Source organism: Lactuca virosa, chromosome 6 (assembly GCF_052849685.1).
Source record: "Lactuca virosa cultivar CGN04683 chromosome 6, Lactuca_virosa_CGN04683_v6, whole genome shotgun sequence".
In the NCBI taxonomy this organism is placed as follows: domain Eukaryota; kingdom Viridiplantae; phylum Streptophyta; class Magnoliopsida; order Asterales; family Asteraceae; genus Lactuca; species Lactuca virosa.
The window spans coordinates 49,873,198-49,897,599 of NC_136431.1; positions in this window are offsets into that span (position 1 = coordinate 49,873,198).

Consider the following 24,402-nt stretch of genomic DNA (forward strand, 5'->3'; position numbering starts at 1 on the left):
AGATTAGATGAAACCACCAACCATTGATTGCTTACAAAAACCATTATATGAAAATCAAAGTATAACGACAATCATCTAGTAATACATCAGAGTAAACATGCGGAAATAATGGGTGCGTGCGATGCGATCAACCCGAGGCCTTCCCCTTGGAACCAAAAGTACCTAAAACATGTTAAACATAAACCATAAGAAAAAAGCTTAGTGAGTTCCCCAAAATACCACATACCATACATATCATGCATACATACATATACTGGGCCCCGCCCTGTATTTTCATCAGGCCCCGCTTGGAAGCGGGTGCCGCCCGGCATCGGGCACCGCCCGATATACATACATACATATACAAAACATGCAAGTGTCACAAAGACAAGTAGCATACCATATCATAATCCAATGGGCCCACATTGGTGCCTTCGACTCGCAAGTACTATAAGGAGACTCACCTCGATCAAAATATAACAAATCTCACACCCGAGTCTGCTGCAAAACGGCTCCTCACACTGAACACAATCAATACCAAACCTATTTTCTATCTAAGGTTAAGCCCATAATCACAAATCCCAATAATGGACCAAGCCCAAAGTAGAGAAACTTGTTATTTGATAAATATGTGTTACCATGTGACAAGCTGATCGGCAACGAAGGATTGAAACCAGTGTTGTAAAAATCCTGACTAGGTCCCTATTAATCTCTGATTAATCCCTAGGTGCTACTCGACCGATTAGAGGGCGGCTATCGATTAATCCCTGCATACACAATGAGTGAAGTAGTAAAACCCGATGAAATTTTAACACTTTGAAGAAGTTATATCTCAATAGAAACTATTTAAGGTATGATTAGTCTTTTATTAATCATATTAACCTATTTTGTTATGATATTAGTGATATTCATGAACTTTTATATGATATTATTCATATTTAATTTTTAAAATCCAACCAATTAGCAATTAATGGTCTCCGATTAATCCCTCGATTAATCTTCGCCTAGCCGATTAATCCCTTAACCCCAGTCCACCGACTAGGTAACGTCAAGTGATTTTTACAACCTTGATTGAAACCAAGACGGGAAATTAGCCTACTGACTAACCAGGTGAGTAACATTACTCTAACATCTAGTGATATGTTATCTATGATATACAAAACATAAGTTATATGATTAACTATTATGGAGTAATTGAATGATATTAGAACGATTGATTATTCAGAGAGGTGAATATTTGATTGAAAGATTGATCTTAATTGAGAGGTGACTATACATTACAAAAGTTATATGATTAACTATTATCGAGATAGATCCTTGATGAGATATATTATAACTGAGAGATAGATCACATTGAATGATATATCATTTCTATGCAATTGTTTGTAATAGAAGTATGATATATGTGCTATCTATGCTATATGTGATATAAAATATGTGAATTATATAGTGATCTAAATAATTTGGGTTTTATTTAGATTTTGATTACAATTGAGAAACAAATTTTTATGAAAGATAGATTTTATCGAGATCACGTGTGAGGAAATGATCATATTGATAGATAGATTATAATTCATATATCGATTATGATTGACATATATATCATGATTGATGGATTGATCACGATTGATAGATAGATTATGACTAAGATAGATCAGGATTGAGAGATCAATTATGATTTAGAGAGATTGACTATGATAGAGAAATTTATTAGCATTGAGAGAGATAGATCATGATATAAAGAGAGATCTTAAATAAAAGGTTGATCATGATAGAGACAGATTATGATAGAGAGATTGATCACACGTGAGAGATTGATTATCATAGAGTGAGAAAGAGATAGAGAGATAGAGTTCATCAATCAGAGATAAATCACACTAATAGAGAGGGAGAGAGAGAGAGATAGAGAAAGAGAGAGATCATCACTAGGTAATATAATATTACTGAGAAATTGATTATTATTAGAGCTGACACGTAGGTATGAGAATACCATTATTTTGTTCTGATTTATTTGTCACATATTAGTGATGATTACTTCATTTTTATATATGTGATTTACATGTTTATGTTATTGTAGTTGTTATTCACTAATCCGTGTGTATGATTATTAATTTGCAGGTGGATTATTGTGACACCCATATTGATCTTGTATTTGAGGCCAATATGATCCTTGTGATAACTTCTTGTATACCAGAGTGCTAGTGTACACCAAAGTTATTTGTAAAATTTAAATGTGAAATGAAATTTTTGGGGAGTACCTGGTATGAAAACTTGGGCATTACAAGTTGGTATCAGAGCTGTCGTTTAAATGAATTAGGTTGTTATAGTAGATTTCTAAACTTAAACCGTAGAGTAAAGATGAGAATCGATTTAATCTAATAACAATGAGTTTTTCGACCATTAGACATTTTGGGAAATTCAAGATATATATATATATATATATATATATATATATATATATATATATATATATTACTTTCAGTATAAATATATTACTTTCCTATAAATGATGTCGTGGAGCATTACAGAGAAGGATTGTGGAATATGATTGTGAGATCCATAAGGAAATTAGATGCAGGACGACTAGAGATACGTGACGCAGTGATTTGAAACACGCGATGCATACAAACGATAAATAGCAACATACTTTGCTAACCATGATGGAGATGCAGAGTGAACATGACGCAGTTGTTTTGGTCAAAAATCAATCAAGTGTAATTCAACCAAATTGTATGACATGCTGTGGCGTTATTGTAATGCAACTGTAGAATAATGATCAAAGTGAGACAAGTGAGTTACAAGGAAAGCCCTTGATCATTTTTAGGATCTTCGGCATAAAATCTTGGGGGTGTTAAGGATCACCTACCTTTGTGCTTTTTATTGATTTTAATTTCCGATTATAGAGATGATGAAGATAATACGAGTACAAGTGCAGTAGTAGAGTTAATCATATGTGTAGTGTGCAATTTACATGTGTTATTTATAGTCTAAGATAACAAAAAGAAGTCTGATATTTCCAGGATTTTCTTTGAACAAGTATTTTCACGTTGTTTGACTTGGTATTCCCGGGTCTTAAGCTTGATTGAAGTGATTCCTTATAGAGAATGAGTATTGTGTTCACTAATTCTACACATTTGAGAAAAAGAAAAAAAACATATAGCCGTTATAAGTGTTAGGAAATATTACTGATAATAATCAGGATCGTGGGATATGTTTAAGGATCCTAAGACTTCAAGAATATTAAGGTTCATGAATATGGTTATGGGATCCTGCCCCTAACAATTTCCACCAAATTCTACCTGCGAGATATTAGTGTTAGTTTCCATATATTTAGAGGTATAATTTAAAAAATAAAAACAAATAAGAAATTTGAAATTGAAACCCTAATAGGATAGGTTTTATCCGTTCCATAAGTATCATTGCTTAGTCAAATCATGTTCTCTCTCTTTTGTCACTTAGGTTAAATAGGGTTAACTGAATTAATTTCTTTTACCTTCCCCAATACTTCGTATGATCATCTCGAGCCACCTTCACATGTAATTTTTTGTCTTCTTTTAATTTTGTTTTCCTCTTTTTTTTATCATGGGCAAGAAGGAAACTGTTCTCGTGCCAACATTATTGCCCCTCCCGAGATCGACTTCATTGATCAGCAAATTCTGGCCTATGATGAGGTCTGCTCCTTTGATGATGAAGACATGCAATCTCTAAAAAAAATCAGAGCTTTTTCTTTTGATGTAATCTTCTGAAAGTGCACAACTTAGTGCACGGACAAGTTTCGAAAACTCAGACCTTGAGTTAACTTAAGCTCAATGTTTGATGCTAATATTTGGGTCCAATCAATTCTGGTAAACCAGTCTTCTCTTGCAGTATGAAGATCAAAAAAGTATTCAACAAAATATTTAAGTAAGATAAAATTAGTATGATCAAAGTAAAGATAACTTAAGAACAATGAGAATGATGAAGAAAGAGATTTGACTTGCAAGATATTTAGTATTTGATGTGAAACATAATATTGCTTCAAAAAGGTTACAATGCATGGAAACGCATCTCCTTAAACAGGAAAGGAGGGATAATAAGACAATATACAAAACTTGCATGAAGAATGTAAATCTGATAAGTCAGAAAAACTGACACACATGATTTACTCGATTTTGTCCCTTGAACTATATAATCGACAAGTATTAAATGAAAAGAAGCATTAAGTGCTTGTACAGACTCAATAACAATGAAAAATAGGAATGTCTCGGATAAGTCTTCATCTCGGAAGAAATTGACTTCAGAACCTTTCACATCTCGGAATGCACTTCAACTTCGGTACTGGTTTGGCTTCAGATTACTAGAGGTTCACTTTTATGTATCAACAATCTCTCCTTAATTGAACTTATCAATCGATCAACTTCTCATTTGTCTTCATCAAACACTAAGAGATAGACACTTTGTAGCTAACTTCGGACTTCCAAATACCATTTAAGATGTTCGAAGAACTTCTTCTTGACATGCTCAGGAGAATCACTTTTTGCAGCATTGGAAATGAACTTCTGAAGGATCTTTTTTGGAACAAGATGTTTGTCAAGAACTTTAAAGAACTCTTTTCGGTTAGTCTTCTTTTTGAGATAGACATAGCCGAGTTCTGGTTCTTCAATTGGGCCTTCTGCTAGGATCTATGCTTTAGGGAGTTCGGTGGTAATTTTTGCCAAGATGCACTCGGTTCCAAAGGTAAGCAAATTCAATGTCGGACCTGTAGAACTCAGCAATATAGTCCTTCAAGAAATTGATTGCGGCAATGTAAGCTTTGATGCTCGTGTCACTTGATTGGGGATCTCGGAAGTGAGCAACAATGTAGAACATGCAATTAAGATCAAACTTGCTTTGAACCTTGTTACCGTATGCAACGATCTTGGTAATCCTCTTCCGAGACCATACTTCTTTTTGAGGTCTAACATTGACTGAGTAAATGGTTCATAATCTTTCACTCTCTGTCCTAATAATTATTTGAGGATCATCATCTGGTTGAAGAGGAGCGTACTTGATATAGAAATGATTGTGATGAGAAATTGGAAGGTCAAGTTTGTCGACATCCTGTGTTGGAAGATTATAATACATGAAGAGAACAACGTGTATGTCGTGAATAACTCCTTCTCGGAGAAGAGGAGATATGCCCAACATCCGATTCAGATTGCCTTTCAGTTATTATATCTGGATGCTTTCTTCCATAGCTTGATCGATTTGTTCTCAAGACCAACCCTTAGACTTTTTAAACGTCTTCACTGGGATGTCCGATTCAGTAGCAATCTGCTTGCCTTTGTCTTATGTAGGTACATTCATGCTAGAGATGATTTGATAACCAGATTCAGTGATGATAAATTTTGGTGGAGGAATCAGAGTCTCTTCAGGGAGATCATCAGGTTTCCGGGTTGTAGAACCTATATCGATTTGAGCAATCCTCGGAGCAGGGATTGGAGGAAGCATAGATTGAGTAGCTTGGAAAGCGTCGACAGTTAGCTTGGTTTTGATTTTTGCCATATCTCAACTTCGTCTGATCATTTCTACTAAATATGATGGCCACGTAACCAAGGATCATTTCAGCTTATCTACATCCAAAAGGACCTTCACAGGTTGTTCCCTGATAGATTAAAGTCCTAAAATTGCGTTTTCAACCAGGTCTTCATCTTCTTCATCACCCAACTCAAGAGGTTCAAGATTCTCAACCTCGAGTATTTCTTCATCAAACAATTCATCTTCAAGCACAAACTCCGAGACATGTTTCCATTGAATCGGTATTTCTCTTTTACTAACTCCTTCTCCCCCTATTGCATTGGAATGCCCTACATCCGATGCAAGTCTGGCATCACCTTGGAGTTCATTCAACCATTCTAACACTCTTTGAAAGCTCATGTTAATCTGTTTGGAGAGAGCATCATAAGCTTCAGCTGTTGGAGCTTGAGCTTTAAGATGTGAAAATGGTTCATCAATAATTACAAGCATCTCATTGAATTTTTTGTTCGGAATGTCAACAATATTCCAGGTGGCTCAGATCAGCTTGATAAGAACCTGTTGCATAATCATATTCATTTCATCCTTTTTCTGAATCTCCTTTTCCTGCCTTTGAATTTGTTTCTCATGACTAACATGAGTATGATTGAGGAGTTCGTTGGTAGAACTAATCATGTCGTCATGGATATATTAGCATAGTGGTGGTTTTTAAGATGTGATGATCAAGGTTGTCATTATATTTTTGTTTGACTTTTTCAAGAGTGTGGTTGAACCGGAAGGAAATGAGTTGGTCGATTTGATTGGGTCAATCGAGTTCCGAGGCGGAAACATTTTTGATCTTAGAAAGGGATTTGAGAATGAGTTCCAGCATGGAATCAAGACTTGTAATCTTCTGATCAATCTTGGAATCAAGGTTTGCGATTGTTTGGTCGAGGGAGTCAACTTTGGAGACAACAGATGCAACATTGTCTCGGAGTTCTAACAAGGAAAAAGGATCTACAATGTTTTCATCTGAAGATCCTGTGTCCGAGGTAGAACTCTCAAACTTCTTATCATCGTCATCGTCATTAGCATCATTTTGAGGTTCGGAATGCTTGGGATTATCAGCAACATTGGCTTGATCCTTGTTGCCTTGAGTGCTTTCCAAGATAATAGGAGAGAATTGCTTGTTGGCATCAACATCTACTTTTTCATCTTTGGATTCCTCGGAGGAGGAGAAAAGACTGAAATCATACGATGCTTGGGAGGAGGACGGATTCTGTAACGTTTTCAAGGATGTGAGGATTGGAATGGCACCAACATATATGTTGTCATCTTTAAACATTACATCATCCGAGTGATCTTCGTCAGAGGGAGGCTTGCGAATTTCTTCGCTTGTGAACGTCGGAGGAGGATCATTCGAAACAACTGTTGGATCGGGAACATCTCTTGTAGTGGTTTTCGAAAGGATGAAACACCTGATCAATCTCTTCATTGGATGGAAAAGTGAATGGAAGACGACTTTGAAGAGCTCTTTGAGGCATGGAAATAAGCGTATACTCCACTTGTGCTCTAGTTAGCTCTGAAAGTCTAGAGTGAGCCCTGTCAACAAAATCAGACCAATCTTTATCAAAAACAGATGATCATCCTTTACCTGAATTAGGTATCAAACCGGTTGAGGCTTTTGAAGTAGGAGGGACCGCTCCAGCTTCGAAAAGCTTAGAATTAGAGGTAGGGTACCCTGATTGTCCTTGTGTAGAATCGAATGGAATTTCCGAAAAGACTCGTGGGTGTGTCCCAGGGGGCTTTAAGGGACTATTTTCAATACCAACACCATCTTTTTGGGAAGATGGGGGTAGATTGTGTGCAGACTCCCCGTGAGTGTGCGCATGTGATATTGAAACTCTGAAGGGTACTTCGGAAGAATAGATGGGAGGGGTAGGCGGTGACACAGAGTCAGATCGAATGCCAATATGTGAATCCTGTTGAGAGGATTCACTGGCTTTAGTTCTCTTTTTGGTTCTGAATTTTAAAGGAGAGGCCTTTCGTTTTTGCCATTTTCTTCTTACCACCACCAGTAGAGACTGGTTTATTTACATCCGAGGGTTGATCATCCAATATTGGGGTAGATTGTGTTGGGTTGTACACAACCAAAGTCTCAAGATGATGTTTGACATATGGTGAGTCGGATGGAACAACTACTAACATATGTATTGGCAAACACCCGATAGGTCTGAAAGACGATTGGTTCGGTAACCTATAGGTTTTAATGGCTTTGAATGAGGAACATACCTCTGGAATATCGAAATTGAGAGGAATGGCTTCATGTCTCTCAAGGTAAAGTTGTTGTAGAGTCAGAGCCCAAAATCTCGGACTTGATATATTGTTTGGCTTCCTCTTGATGGCGAACTTCTGAAAGTACTGCCAGAGCAACTAGGTCAGATCAACAAATTTGTTTCGTCTGAAGAAAATGTTGTACACAACGTACAACCAGTCCTTCCTCATAGTGTTTGTGCCACCATGATTGTCGGACAACCCACAGAGGATGAGATACATCAGTACGGTCCATAACTCGGTTACTGCAGATTTCTTAAATTCTTTGGCCTTGAATTCTCCTTTATACACGATTTGATTAAGAAACGTTTGAAACTCTTTAGTTGAGGGTTCTTGAACATGCAAACCCTTAGGGTTTTCTGGAATGCCAATTTCCTTAAGGAAGGTACTTTTGTGAACATGAATAATCTTGTCGTCGGCGATCTTTTTATTATGCTATTTTTGATCTTGATCCTTTCAAAATCTTTGTGAAAAATGCGTAAGGGAAATTTAGGGTTTGGAATTTTGTGAGGGGAACTACGATAGGATGGTTGGAGATGAACTCGATCATTACTCGAAGGGATTCATCGTAATCCATTGGAGCAAACGAAAAGAGCTGAGTGGTTTTTCTGAGTATGAACTTAGTTGAGGAAGATGATGCAGATCCTTTAGAAGATTTCTTCTTGGAGGTTTTGGAAACTGCTTGAGAGAACGCCATTGAGGAATGTTTAAGAGCTCGAAGAACAGAGTACATAGAAAAAGGGTCTAGGAAGACGATAGCAAAAGTGCAAAGTGAGAACAGTTAGGATTCAAAATCCTTTGATAGGTTGGAAATTTAGGGTCAGGTTGAGGAAGGTAATGATGAAACTCGAACACGAAATGGGATGCATTAAATGCATTGCTAAAACGGCTTCCTAAACAAGTGTAGCATACACAATATGGGACATTTGTTTGTTCCAAAAGAGAAAACTGTCATTTCAGTTCTGATTTGTAATGCACTTTGTTGGAACGTGTGCCAAAGCACATTTATGAGAATTAAAATGCTAATCATGAAGAAAAATTACCGTTAATATATAAATGAAAAACATTTGGGAATAAAAACTTTAATGAAAACCTTAAAATCCATTTACAGTTGAGGATCTCAGAAGAATCAGATTCCGATGAGAGATGCCATAAGATATACTTCGGAAAGAATATGAACTGTTGAATCAGAAAAGTGACCCTCTTGAACTTGATCTACCGCAGTTATAGAAGAACCGCAGTCAGCAACCCCATCCGAATTCATCAGTCATCCGCAGTCACACTATCTAGTTTCTTAGTTTAACTTTTTATCTACTAAGTTAGAATATTCTCTATTGTCCAGTATGCCTTGCATGGCTACTCTTAGAGATTTGATCCAATGTAATTCTTGAGACTCTATATATAGAGCTCAAACTTTCTTGTTCAATACAATCTGATTACGCATCTTGAATCTCATATCTCGTGTCTTTACTCTCTTTCTTACTCTCAAAGTTCACTTGAATATAACTGAGTACAATCACTCTTCGGAGCAAGTCACTTGTGACTTAATCACTAAGCTTGATCTCACTTACTAACTTGGTCTGAATGCATTCCTTATTATGAATCAACTTATGTGTATACTTGATATAACAACTGCTTTCATTTACATTTCCTTATATTTCCGCAACTAACTCTCTAATTATCTAACTCTTTAACTTATTATTATTGTTGAGCTTTTAGATCCTTCGAGATAAACTGTTCTGCAACTATACTTGTTCTAACGTTTGTTCAAGTGTGTCTCAAGTTTGTCTCTCAACAATTGGTATCAGAGCCATAGTGGTTGCCTTTTGAAACAAAACTCTGACTTTCAAAAAGCCTTCTATACCACTGAAGCTCATTTCTTAAAAAAAAAAAAACTTTAAAAAAAAACAATGAAATATGGCACAATCGGTATCTCTGAATGTTTCCAACAGTGTTGTTGGTTCTAATCGAGCCCCAATATTGGTGGCAAATGAATATCATCACTGGTCTCAGAGAATGGAAAGATACTTAAGGAGACTTGGTAGAGATGTGTGGAGATCCATAGAAGAAGGACCACATGTCCCACTTCTTACACCAGTCCAAACTGACGGTGCTACAGCCAGACTAGGAGGAGGTCAACCAGCCATGAACCGTCCCACCAAAGATGATCTCGAGAAAATGGAAAATGATGTTGTTGCTTTTTATGAAATCTCTTGTGGAGTTGCTCCTGACAACTTCGACATTATCATAAATTGCAAATCAGCAAAAGAAATCTGGGAAGTTCTCAAGAACTTGTATGAGGGCTCAGAACAAGCACAAGACAAGAAGCTTACAACTGCACTCAATGAGTTCAAAAACTTCAAAGCTCATACTGGAGAAAGTTTGGAAGACTCCTTCAAAAGATTCAACTTGATAGTCACTAAGTTATCTAATGCTGGCACCATCCGCAGTAACCATGAAACAAACCTTCAGTTTCTTAATGGTTTTGGAAGACATTGGACTACGGCTAAGATGATAGTTCAAGGAGATAGAAAGATTCATTCTTTGTCTCTCTACAAGCTCTACGGGGAACTACAAGCACAAGAATCCACCCTACTCAAAGACGGTGCTGACTTCGGAGGACCACTTGCTCTCATAGCAAAAGCTCCACACAATCAATCCTACTCTCCCTCGTATGACACTCCTCCGCAGTCATACGAAGCTGACTCAGAGTATGATGATGAAGAAGAATTTCAGAAGGCTATTGCTCTTATTAGTCAACAGTTCAACCGAATACTACCTCCTTCTTTTCGTAAGAATCAGCAGTTCAACAAACCTCCATTCAACTGTAACTTCAACCCGCAGAATAACCATCCTTGATATTCCAAAAGTTCTCATCCACTACCGCAATCTCAAAGTACTCAACCAAAGGAGGCACCGCAGTCCATCCAAACCACTGACTCCGGTACTCCCTCAGAAGACAAAAGTGATGTTGTGATTTGTCACAAGTGCAACAAAGAGAATCATTTTGCAAAAGACTGCTAGGCAAATGTAGTGAAAGACAGAGAATTTTACCTAAGAATGGCTCAAGAATTGGAAGAAAAGGAAAAGGCCAGGGCATACGTAGCCCATGTCAAAAGAGACCATCAAGTTTGGTCATCCGGAGATGAAGAAGAAGCCATCAACAGTGTCAAAGGAAAGGGAAAAATCTGCATGCTGGCAACTACGGATGACGATGGGTCTACAAAGTTGGAAAAGAACTACTGCTACATGGCAAAGGATGGAACTCTAAGCATCGTCGAACAGTAAAACTTATGATACAAACTCTAAACTATAGCATGCATGACTGTCAACCTTTCATAGATAATCTTAATGACACATGCGCTGCCGTCCTTACAGACTATAACAAAGCTCTACATGAGAAGAATATAGCGTCCCAAGAGATGTTTCATGTGAGAGGACGACTGGACAACAAAAGACTCAAAGTAGCTATGTTAGAAAAGGACTTAGAGTTAGAAAAAGATGCAAGAATGTTGAGTGAAACATAATTAGAGATAGCTTTGAACCAAAGAGATTGAGCTCAGAGTGAGATTGTACGCTTAAATCTATTAATAGAAAAACTGTTCAATGAAAGTGAAGCTATTGAAAATTTGGTAAATAATGGAACTGTGGACAATACATGCAATCGGGGTTGGTCCAATGGATATTCTACCGCAAAGGATTCCTCACCCCGGTTTAACAAAGATCGACTGTATGTCCCTCCAGACCGAGAATTTCATTTCCCTGTCAATGACAAGACCTTTCCCGAAGACATCAGAACACACTTCGGTAGAATTCATAATCTAAGTAATAACTGTGTCATTGAGGAAATTGTACCTGAGGTTTCGGGTCACACAAGTGATCAAATTCCTATCTGTGGCACAATCTACCCAAATTCTCAAACCTCATCCATAGTTGATGAGGAAATTGTCATTGAGAGCCCCGAAGTCTCGAAAGACTTCCCATCTCTGCTCTCAGACCGCAATATCTCTCACTTCAGTCATGAGTTGCAGATGTCCCACAATAGTCCCACAGATGTTCAAACTCAGTCTTATTCTGCGGTAGTCAAATCATCCTTACCGCAGTCCTCAAACAAAGGTTCAGTGACTCTTCAGCCAATTCATCATGAATTACCCGTAGAAAACTTTGAAGTGGGTCAATGCTCTCAATCTTTCAGTTCGGATGACTCTAGCCCTCGTTTTCATAAATTTTCAAAGGTTTCCAGGAAACCACAGGTGAACATCACTGACTGCGGTTCCCCGAAAACCTTAGCTAAAAAGGCTTTCAAAGAGGAAATTCTATCCCGAGGCACAAATCGACAAAAATTTTCTAAAAACAAAAGGCATATCAGATTTCCAAAATCTAAGAGTCCAGAAAAGTTTGTTTTCTCGCACTATTTTGCAAAAAACTCTCCCATCAAGAAAACATACAAAAAAGAATGCACAGTTTCAACAGTCATTTCAAACTCATCTGACACAACCCAAAAGAAAGAAAAGTCTTTTCGCAGCAATGGTTTTCAAATTTATTCCTCATATGATCCAAAATGGAAGGGTATCTTACCCACCCCAACACTTTTGAAATGACATCAAAATTTTAACAAGTGGAAGGGTATTTTACCAAACCCAAAAAAAGGTCCAAAAGATCTACACGTGCTCAATCTACTTCGAAACCAAAATTTTCAAAGTCCAATAGCACCAATGCCAGATCTTATCACTCTCGGACCGGTCACAAGCCCAACTCATCATTTAGACCGCTGACCAAACAAGGTGTCAGAATGAAAAACAAAATTTCAGCTTGTCAATGTCAGTGTCGTTGTCAAAATGGTTCATCTCATGTCAATCTGGTTTGTTCTAGAAACCTCGTAACTTTTCAAAAAAACACAACACTCCAAAATATCACAAACACCCAGGACTAGGCTTAAAAGTTGACCTAAAACCTGTCCCTACAACCTCGGTGCATGCATCAATCAGAAGTTCACAAATTGTCCCAGGCTCCAAACTAGTTTGGATGCCTAAACTAACCGTGTAATTCTCAGGCCTTGTGCAAGGAGGAATAAGAAGAAGAATGGTTAATCGACAGTGCCTGCTCCTTGCATATGACCGGAAGGTTAGAATACCTTCGGGATTTCAGGCCAATTTGCAACGGTGGAAATGTCACTTTCGGCAACAATGCGAATGGGATAATTCGAGGTTATGGTGTTCTTACTACACGAAACTTCTCTATTCAAAAGGTTGCTTATGTAGAAAGCCTTAAACACAATCTGATCAGTGTTGGCCAACTATGTAAGGCAGGCCATCGAGTTGAATTTGATGATCAATTTTGCTATGTAATGACAAGTGATAGGAAAATGTGTCTGATCAAATCCAGATCCGAAGGTACTTTGTATCCTCTGGACGTCTCTCTGATCATAGGAAAACCGTAGTTATGCTTCCTATCCAAAGTAGTATCCGAAGTCAGCTGGCTATGGCACCGCAAGCTAGCTCATCTCAACTTCAGATACATCAACAATTTGGTCACTGGAGAACTCATCCGAGGTCTCCCAATCCTAAGTTCAGCAATGATACCCTCTGTCCTGAATGTGAATGTGGAAAGAGATCCAAAGTATGTCACCCAATGGTGATTGATTCTTCAATTTCTGAACCACTGGAACTCCTACACATTGATCTCTGCGGTCCATCCACCGTAGCCAGTCATCATCACAAGAAATACATAATGGTTATAGTAGATGACTTCACACACTTCACATGGGTTTTCTTTCTTAGACTCAAGTCAAAAACACTGCATATTCTCATCAATTTCATCAAGGAGATAGAACTTCAAATCAAACTTCCAGTGCGTCGTATCCGAAGTGATAATGGAACTGAGTTTACCAACCATCTCTTAAACAGCTTCCTGGTTACAAAAGGTATCACTCATAATTTCTCAGCTCCTTAGACTCCGCAACAGAATGGAGTAGTTGAGCGAAGGAACCGAACTTTGGTAGAAGAAGCCAGATCTATGCTCAACTTCGCACACCTTCCTCTCTACTTCTGGGCCGAAGTAGTGGCCACTGCATGTTTTGTGCAGAATCGAAGCATTGTATGCAAGCGTCTCGGTAAAACTCCTTATGCTGGCCTTAATAACCGCAAACCAAATGTTCGCTTCTTTCATATCTTTGGGTGTAGATGTTTTGTGATCAACAATAGAGATCATCTTAACAAGCTTGCACCGCAGTCTGATGAAGGTATCTTTCTCGGCTACTCAACAAACAAACTTGCGTATAGAGTTCTCATTAGACGCACAAGGCTAATAATTGAAAGCTTCGATGTCAAATTCGATGATTATCACATCCGCAACACCGCTCCATCAACAGAAACCACAACAATCCTAGAATGTGATATTCCTGCCTGTTCGGGTTCACTAAACCTAGTTGAAGTAAACTATAAAGATCTCTTTGACCCTGTCGAAACAGCCAAGTTATCCGAAGTTCTTGTGTCCCAGGAAGCTTTACAGCAGCATGCTGATGTATCTGGTCCATCTCTATCCGAAGTAGCATCTCTCAATACTTCCACCTCGCCGGTTGAGGGGGAAAGATCCACTCCAGATTAAGTAACAACCATCGAGGTTCCAGTACTTGATGTAGCTCAAGTTCCCATCCGCAGAGAATCCTTACCATCAAATGTCTCATCTGACTCAGATGGTGAAGATATAGAGACCATTGACACAAGAATAGAGTCTAGAATTTTCTCAATTCCAACAATCCAGGGGGAACCTTCTCAAGCTCAAGAGCATCCTCCATCATCAATCCAGGGGGAACTTCTTTCAACTGCTCAAGAAAATGCTAATCTTGCTCCAACAGTCCAAGATCATTCCGCAGGCTGTTCTCAAGTCCAGGGGGAACTACCATCTCCAACCGCAAACTCTTCTGATATTGAAGACATTCCCTCTACCACAGCTGCTGATCATCTGCAACCCCGTCTACACGTATAGACAAAGGACTACCCACCAGGTCAAATCATCGGCAACCCATCCGCAGGTATCCAAACTCGATCTTCCAAGGACTTATCAGATCACTGTCACTATGCAACTTTTATGTCCTCAGTGGAGCCCCGAACGATCAAAGAAGCATTACTAGAACCAGACTGGATATCCGCAATGCATGAAGAACTAGAAGAATTCAAAAGAAATAAAGTGTGGCAACTCATTCCGAAGCCGCAAGGTCACACAATTGTTGGTACTAGATGGGTGTTCAAAAACAAGCTGGATGAATCTGGTGCGGTAGTCAGAAACAAGGCAAGACTAGTTGCCAAGGGATATAGTCAACTTGAAGGTGTTGATTATGACGAAACATATGCTCTAGTAGCACGAATGGAAGCCATCCGAATCTTCTTAGCATACGTAGCCCACAAGAACATCAAGGTACACCAAATGGATGTGAAAAGTGCTTTTCTCAATGGGGAATTAAAAGAGGAGGTCTATCTTCAGCAACCTCCGGGTTTTGAAAGTCTTGAATTCCTTGACTACTGCTTCAAGCTCGAAAAAGCAGTCTACGGTCTAAAGCAAGCCCCAAGAGCGTGGTACGAGACCCTCTCTGAATTCCTTGTCTCTTCCGGATATAAAAGAGGAGTGATTGATCCCACTCTATTTAGAAAAGAAAACGGTAATCACCTTATGCTTGTACAAATATATGTGTATGATATCATCTTCGGATCAACTGATCAGGGAATAGTGGATGAATTTGCTAAGCTCATGACCAACAAGTTCCAGATGAGCATGAATAGAGAGATTAACTTCTTTCTAGGACTTCAAGTGAAACAAGTACCTCAAGGGATATTCATCCATGAGGAGAAATACACCACGGAACTACTAAAGAAATACTCAATGGACACCTGTTCTTCGGCCAAGGTCCCCATGGCCTTCGGATATAAGATATCTGTTGATCCTTCTGGAGAATCAGTAGATGACAAGACTTATAGAGGTATAATTGGTTCATTGATGTACCTCACCGCAAGCCGACCAGACATTGTCTTTGCAACAGGTGAATGCGCAAGATACCAGGCTGACCCAAAAGTGTCACACATGAACACAGCCAAACAAATTCTAAGATACCTGAAAGGCAGCAAGACTCTTGGTTTATGGTACCCCGCAGGGAATGACTTCAGATTACAAGCATTCACAGATGGTGATCATGCTGGATGCAGACTAGATCAAAAAAGCACCTCCAGTGGATGTCAATTTCTGGGTGGAAGACTCGTCAGCTGGTCATCTAGGAAAGAAAGTTGTATATCACTGTCTACCGCAGAAGCTGAATATGTGGCCACAGCCAGCTGTTGTTCACAAGTCTTATGGATGAAAACACAACTCATGGACTACGGATACAGAATGCTGCGGATACCAATTTATTGTGACTCTGAGAGTGCTATAGCCATTTCCCATAATCCAATTCAGCACTCTAAGACAAAGCATATCGAACTACGGTATCACTTCATCAAAGACCACATCCTGAAAGGTAACATTGAACTAATTTTTGTCCATACTCATGAAGAGATTGCTGATGTATTCACAAAGGCACTTGACTCTACAAAACTCAACAGTTTCTTACAAATGTTAGGAATGATGAATCCGGACCCGCAACTTCTTCAACCTCCTCAAAAATGGTGAAATCGGGTATTTCGAAGAAACTCTCCAAGGCATCTGGCTCAGCAAACCCAACTGGTTCCGACTCAGCGACAAGAAACCCAATTCCATCGATTACTTCAAGCAATTTCAGAGCCGTATTTGAAGACCATCCCTCTTACAATGCTCCGATCAAGTTGATGATCAAGTTTCTGTCAAACCATCCATTGTTTGGCCCTTTTGATTCGTTCACTGATGTGGTTCCTCAATCGACCCTTTTCAAATGTGCTTTCTCAACATATCGACCCCTCAACAACCTTCAAGAAGTGCATCTGAATCTGGTAAATGATTCCTTGGTTATTCTGAACAAGGAAAAATTTCTCAATGCCATCAACCTGCTACTTCATCCTTAAACTAAGGTTTTCACCCCAAGCATGGCGGACATTCAGTCTGTACTTTACCAAATGGGCTATCAGAAGAAGCTGAAGGGCACTGGCGAATTCAAGAAGAATTAGTTACCTGCGGTATGGCAGTTCATATGCCATTTTCTGATCTGCAGTCTATCTGGCAGAACCGGAGGCACTAATAACATGGGACTCAAACTTTTAGAGTTAGTCTGGAGTATCTTCACTGGCCACGACATCAACTAGGGTCAGATCCTATGGGATGATTTCTTGCAGTACATTCCTAAAGAAAGCCCCAAAGAAAAACCTACTAAGCTCACTTTTTCTAGGTTCTGGTCACTATGCATCTCAGACCTTCATGAAGATGCAGGTCTCAGCATGGGCATCGATGTCAACTTCTTCATCACCAGAGATCTCAAAAGGTATAATCCCTCTAAAGATTAATCTAACTCCGGACCCATTAGACGACTACCAGTCCACATTCTGTCCTCACTTGGACTTGAAACCATTGATGTCCCTGACCACATAGAGGCTACGGAAGGTATTGACCCATACCTTTCTACCCCGCCTCCACCTAGACAAGACTTATCCGCACCCATCAATCCTGGTAGTACCGCAGTCCCATCCTTCACCACTCTCTCCAACCTTTCTAATAGACGCAAGCAGTTAGCCTCAACCCGTCAAGGTCCCTGCAATATTACCAAGAAACATGGGACCCCCAATAAAACAGATGCTCCCAAACACACTGATCAATCCAAGAAAAGGAAACAAATTGAATCCTCAGATGGCAAATCAACTGACCATCATTCTCCCTCTTCCCGTCTACATTTCTTTTCTCCTGAGGAGTTGAACTCCATCCTTTTGTCTGTCACCTAAACACTTCAAACACCTTCCCAACCGCAGGGCAATTCTTCCGCCCTTGCCAGAACTGAGCCGAGGCCAGACTTGACCACGGGTCAAGGAGACCGAGGAAGCTCAGGAAATCCTACTCTACTTACATCTGTTACAGGTGGTTTAGGCACGGTGAGCACCATTGTGCAAGGATCCGTGAACCCGAGGGACACCTTGGTGCGCTTTCAAGGATTTGACGGTGACGAATCAAATGATTCATGGCTACACTACACTCCAGTCTCAGACTCCGATGTCAAGAAATATGCCGCTTTCTGTAAGGCATTTCAAGCCAGAAAGGACCAACAAACCAAGCAGCTTCAGTAGAAACAGCAGGAGATCGAAACCGTGGCAAAATATTGGGCTGACGCAATCAATAATGCCAATACCGTAGCCACCATTCTGAAAGTACAAGAGTGGATGTCATCAATGGCCGAAACAATCCGCAATGCTCAATCCACTCTTGGTGGTGAAGGTACATCCAAAGTCCCTCCAGCTCCAACTCCAACTGTTAGAGATTCTCAAGACGAGGGAACCGCAATCGAAGTTAGCTCAGCTCCGACCTTCGGCTTTGATGACTTTGATCTTAAAGATGTAAATCAACCTACTCCTTCTGATGATGATCTAATGATTTTTGATGAAGAAGAAAAATCGAGTGGTTCTCAACACTCCTCCTCCAAACCAAAAGAGAAAAAGAAGAAGAAGAATGTTGTAACCAGAAAAGAATTTCTGAGTCTGCAAGCCAAAGTAGACCAAATTCTTGTTGCGGTGAAGCCCACTCAACCGCAACCTAAAGACTTGCCAGGGCCGCAGTCACTGATTGAGCGAATCGAACGACTAGAAACTCGTGAACGACTGGCTTCTGAGCGAATTTCCCTGAAAGTTGAAATAGGAATTCGATCTCTCGATACAAGTAGACAAGCTGATCATAAGCAGTTCATGGCTACTGCGGAGCGCCTCATCTCTGAGGTATCCGTAATCAAAGAAGATCTTCAAACGGCCATTGCGGACCAGTCCACTCACTCCCAGAAGCTGATAGATGAAACTCACACTGCTTATGAGTCCACCATCTCGGTCCTCCAATCTACCATCAACAGACTCCAACGCTCTCTCTCCCTTCCAACTTTCATGGTCCTGAGATCCTTCAACTTACAAAGGAGATTCATCGACTACTCTTCAACACCACCATCCCAAACAATCAGCAACTGGCTGATGTTCTCAAAGCTCATTTTCAGGAGGTGTGTAATAAAGTAGATGGTCTTAGGGAATGGCTTGAGGAAGCTCCGGGTTTGCATTCCTCAAGAGGGGGAAGTGATGAAGACCATCATTCAAACAACATTTCTCAAAATCCCCCCATAATAACTGAAAAAGTTTCATCACCGCAACCAACTCATCACTCGAATCCAAGCCATCAGACGTCACCGCAACATCAGTCTCCACCGAAGGAAATCATTCAAAAAACTCCCTCTCCTGAGCGACCGGTGACTCCTCCCCACTTCAAAAATTTAGCATCCAACATGTCATCCGAACATTCCAATGACTCTCCCACAACGGAACAGAAGAAGAAAGACTGGAAAGCAGCCAAATTTGCTGAGCTCATCTGGAGAGAAAACGGATTCGACATTACCATGGATGAGTCCTTAGTCAACTCTTGGATCAATCCTCACCGCAGACTGCTAGATGATGACTACAAACCCTATCTCACTTATGCTGAACCTCCATCTGACGGTTACTGGGATGTTCCAATCTCTCCCAATGCTAAATACTTCACTGTATTTGACCCATTTGACCGCAACCTACCTGAACACAAGAGACTGCCCATGGAATTCGAAAGACTCAATCAATTCTATGCCAAACATGCTTCTTCAATTGAAAAAATCTGGTCTAATGATAGACCATCCGCAGTCAAGAACTATAAGCCCCGAAAATTTATGAAAGCTGACTTCAGCCAATACACTCTTACAAGAAGGAATCAGGACTACGTCCGCACCCAAGCTGACTTCCCATGTATGAACCCTGAAGAAGTCTTTCTGATAGCAAAGGTGTTCCAAAACAAATCTGAAAAGCATCCGAAGATGAAGATAACACTAGAAAGGGCAAGCATTTTTCTAAGGGAAACTGTCTGTGACTTCGCAAAGATTGATGCAGACATTCACCCTGTCCTAGCCAAAAGGTTTTATCTACCACCACTTGACCCCGCACCGATGATTACTGAAGGATTTCAAGAAAGATCCCTAGGTGCAACAAACTTCCCAGATCTTGGAGTCATCTTTAAACGAAAACTCAATGATGCCAAATATTTCATTCCGATGACTGCCATGAATCGTCTCACAAGGAAGTAGATTGAAGTTTGTCGAACTGTAGTTCAAAAGTCAAAACACACAACTGCCGAAGTCAAGTTCGAAATTCTAAGAAGGATCACTTGGTTGGAAAACGTCAGCAAATTTTGGTGGATACTGAGCAAGTTTCTAAAACTGGATAACTGAAGAAAAGTTAAAGAGGTCACTTAGGGGGAAATTGTTGAATCAGAAAAGTGACCCTCTTGAACTTGATCTACCGTATTCATAGAAGAACCGCAGTCAGCAACCCCATCCGAAGTCATCGGTCATCCGCAGTGACACTATCTAGTTTCCTGGTTTAACTTTTTATCTACTAAGTTAGAATACTCTCTATTGTCCAGTATGCCTTGCATGGCTACTCTTAGAGATTTGATCCAATGTAATTCTTGAGACTCTATATATAGAGCTCAACCTTTGTTATTCAATACAATCTGATTACGCATCTTGAATCTCATATCTCGTGTCTTTACTCTCTTTCTTACTCTCAAAGTTCACTTGAATATAACTGAATACAATCACTCTTCGGAGCAAGTCACTTGTGACTTAATCACTAAGCTTGATCTCACTTACTAACTTGGTCTGAATGCATTCCTTGTTATGAATCAACTTATGTGTATACTTGATATAACAACTGCTGTCATTTACATTTCCTTACATTTCCGCAACTAACTCTCTAATTATCTAACTCTTTAACTTATTATTATTGTTGATCTTTTAGATCCTTCGAGATAAACTATTCCGCAACTATACTTGTTCTAACGTTTGTTCAAGTGTGTCTCAAGTTTTTCTCTCAACATGAACAGAACATTAGTACGTAATATATAGTTCAAGAAGAAACAGACTCAAACTGAATATCAGAGGTAAAATGCATGAAGGTATTAGAGGACCAGTTTCAAAAGATTTGAGAATCCGAGAATTGAGGAACAAAGCTCGGAAGAAGATAAGAGATGAAATCACATTACCGTTTCGGATTTGAATTCCGAGATGAACTTCATAACACACTTGTTTTTGACATAAACTTTGACATGGAATTATTGCAGTTACTCTGATGTAACTATATCAGTTAGAAGATTCAATTGATGAGGAAAGTTGAACAAATTAAAAACTAGAAGAATAGGTTAGATAGAAAAGATACATTTGATGATCCTATATTTTCCGAGAGGAAACGATTCTGAGGAGAAACGAATTTGACTTCGGAATTATTTTACTTTAAAATGTTTCCATTAGAGAGTACAAGCCTCTTGGAAGAATTGTGGATCAGGCATCATCATTCCCATTTTGTTCAGAAATCCATTAAATTTGGTTTCGTCTAATGCCTTAGTAAAGACAGCAGCAATTTCATTATAAGATGGAACAAAAGTAAGTTCAATGTTTCCTTTTAAAACATGACCTTTAACGAAATGGTACTGAATATCAATGTGCTTGGTCATGGATTGTTGAATTGGATTGTGAGAGATCGCAATTGCATTATGAGAGTCACAATAGATTGGAATCTGTTGAAATTGATAAAAATAGTTCAGAAGCCAAGATTTCATCCAAAGAACTTGCAACGTGCAGCTTGCAGCAACGCTGTATTCTGCTTCGGCTGTTGAGAGAGCAATATAGTTCTGTTTCTTAGATGACCAGCTAACCAATCTTCCAACCAAAAATTGACAACCTCCGAAATTGCTTTTCCTATCCAGTTGAAGACCTCCATAATTTGAGTTGGAATATGCCTGACGAAGGAAACTTTCATTTGTTAGATACCAAATTCTAAGGTTCTTTGTTCCTTTGAGATATCAGAATATTTGCTTGACAGCCAGTAGATGAGATATCTTCGGATTAACTTGAAATCTAGCACACAGGCATGTAGAGAACCTGATTTCCAGACGACTTGTAGTAAGGTGGAGTAGCGATCCAATCATTCCCCTATACTTCTTATGATTAACAGCAACACCTGATGGGTTCGAGAAGATCTTTTATCTAAAACCGATTGGGACCTTTGCAGAGGCATAGGTATCCATTGAATATTTTTTTAGAAGTTCGGAAGTATCTTTCTCTTGATGAATAATGATTCCTCTATTGGTAGTCTTGACTTGAAGTCCAAGGGAAAAACTTAATTCATGATTCATGCTCATTTGGAATCGACTAACCATTAACTTTGCGAAATCAGTAACCATTGTTGAATCTGTGGATGCAAATATGATGTCATTAACATATATTTGGACTAACATGAGATGGTTCCCATTCGATCTTCAGAATAAGGTAGGAACAAGAATTCCTCTTTAAAACCGGAACGCTTCATAAAATCAGTGAGAGTCTCGTACCAGGTGCGTGGAGCTTGCTTGATGCCATAAACAACTTTTTGATGTTTGTAACAATAGTTTGGATATGAAAGATTTATAAAACTAGGGGGCTATTGAAGATACACTTCGGTATCCAGTTTACCGTTGAGAAAAGCAGTTTGACGTCCATTTGGTAAATTTAAAGCCTTTGTGAGCTGCATAAGCAAGAAAGATTCGGATGGCTTCAAGACGAGCAACAGGAGAAAAAGTATCGTCGTAACTGTTTTGGTCAAAAAATGAACAATCAAGAATCGACCAAAGTGTATGAGAGGTTGTGATGTTCAGAATAATGCAAGTATAAAATGTTGATCAAAGTGACACATGTTGTTTACACGGAAAGCCCTTGATCCTTGCTAGGATCTCCGTCATAAAACCTTAGGAGGTGATAATGATCACCTGCCTCGATAATTTTATAATTGAAAAGGTTGATTTCAGAGAAAATGTAAAGAATATAAGTATAAGTGTTTTCGTTCTGCTATGTTTCGTGTGTAGTGTGATGAATACAGGTGTTTTTTATAGTCTAAAGCTAATAACAAGAACTTCGCAAAATTCTACGATCCTCCGATATCAGCTTATAGACGTTACTTGACTTGGTCTTTCGGGTCTTTTGGATGGTCACAATGGGTATTCGTTGATAATAAGTCTTTGGGTGATTATTTCTGCACATGTGAGAAAAATAACAAAGCGTATTACTGGCATCAACGTTAGGTGAATAAATGATAATAGTCAAGATCCTAAAGTATTCTTGAGGATCCTGAATGTAAATTCCGGGATCTTGGCCCTAACAATTGCCCCCAAATTATTCATGTGAAATATTTTGGAGTTAGTTTTCCAAAATTTGAAGGGACAATTTCAAAAATAAAAAAGAAATAGAAATCATAAGGGATTTTACATTTTAAACCCTAAAGGATAGAATTTATCCGCTCAAAAAACATCATGAATCGGTCAAATCGACTCTTCTCTTTCTTCTGTCATCAACATAAATAGGGGCAATCAATCATAGCCGTTCTTCCCCGTGTCTTTTAGCTTTCATCCGAGGGTTTATCAGTCATCTTTGAAGGTATTCTTCTCACTTCTTCTCCTTAGTTTTCTTTTTACTGATCATGGGCAAGAAAATGACCATCTCTCATAAGAACATTCTCACCCCTCCTGGGGATGATCTTATTGATCAAAAGATCCAGTCATACAACGAGATCTGTTATTTCGATGATGGTGATATCGAATCGTTGAAATCGGCCAGTGCTTCCCCGATGATGCTGTTTTCAAACCCTTCAAACCGAAGGATCAACCCGATTTCGTTTCCTCTTTTTGGGCGTGCTTTCCTGAATACCCCTTTTCTCTGGGTTTGAAGTATCCTTTTTCTGGAATCATCTCCAAATTATTCGAGGTCACTAAGATTTCTTTCATCCAGGACATGCCTATTGTTTGGAGGATCTTGTTCTAGATAGATAGGTTGAACCAGTCCAAAGGCCTAAACATAGGGTTGGCTGATTTGGCTCATGTATACGATCTCACTACCTTTGGAAGTTTCTGTTTTCTTCTTAGACTCAAATCTCACAAGTCCCCTATCGTTCTAAAAACAAAACATAATGACGGAGCATGTAAAGAAAAATACTTCTTTGTGAGGCGTGATTCTATCCTTGGTGGGGATTCCCTGCCGAAGACTTGGGTTAAAAAGGGTAGGAATAATTCATTTTTGTATCAAGGATCCTGGAATTCACTTTTCATTAGATTGTTTGTTGTTTTGTAGCTTTTAGGTTTAAAGAGCTCATTCCTATTTCCGAGGATACTGAAGAGAAAATAGAGAAGTTCCTTGCTGTTTCCGCAGCTGATAGGTCTTTCAAATTTGATTGTTCTAGTCTCCAAGAAGGTTCCTCCACCACTACGCCCATGGCTACTGGTAAGAGTTTTTATTTTGCGTACAATACTTTAGAACTAGCAAGGATCCTTCACTATTGAGGATCCTGAACTAATGAGGATCTTGTGAGATGTGTATGATCCAAGGTCACTTGCTCCAGTGCCTGATTTGGTTTATCTGATCTCAAGGAC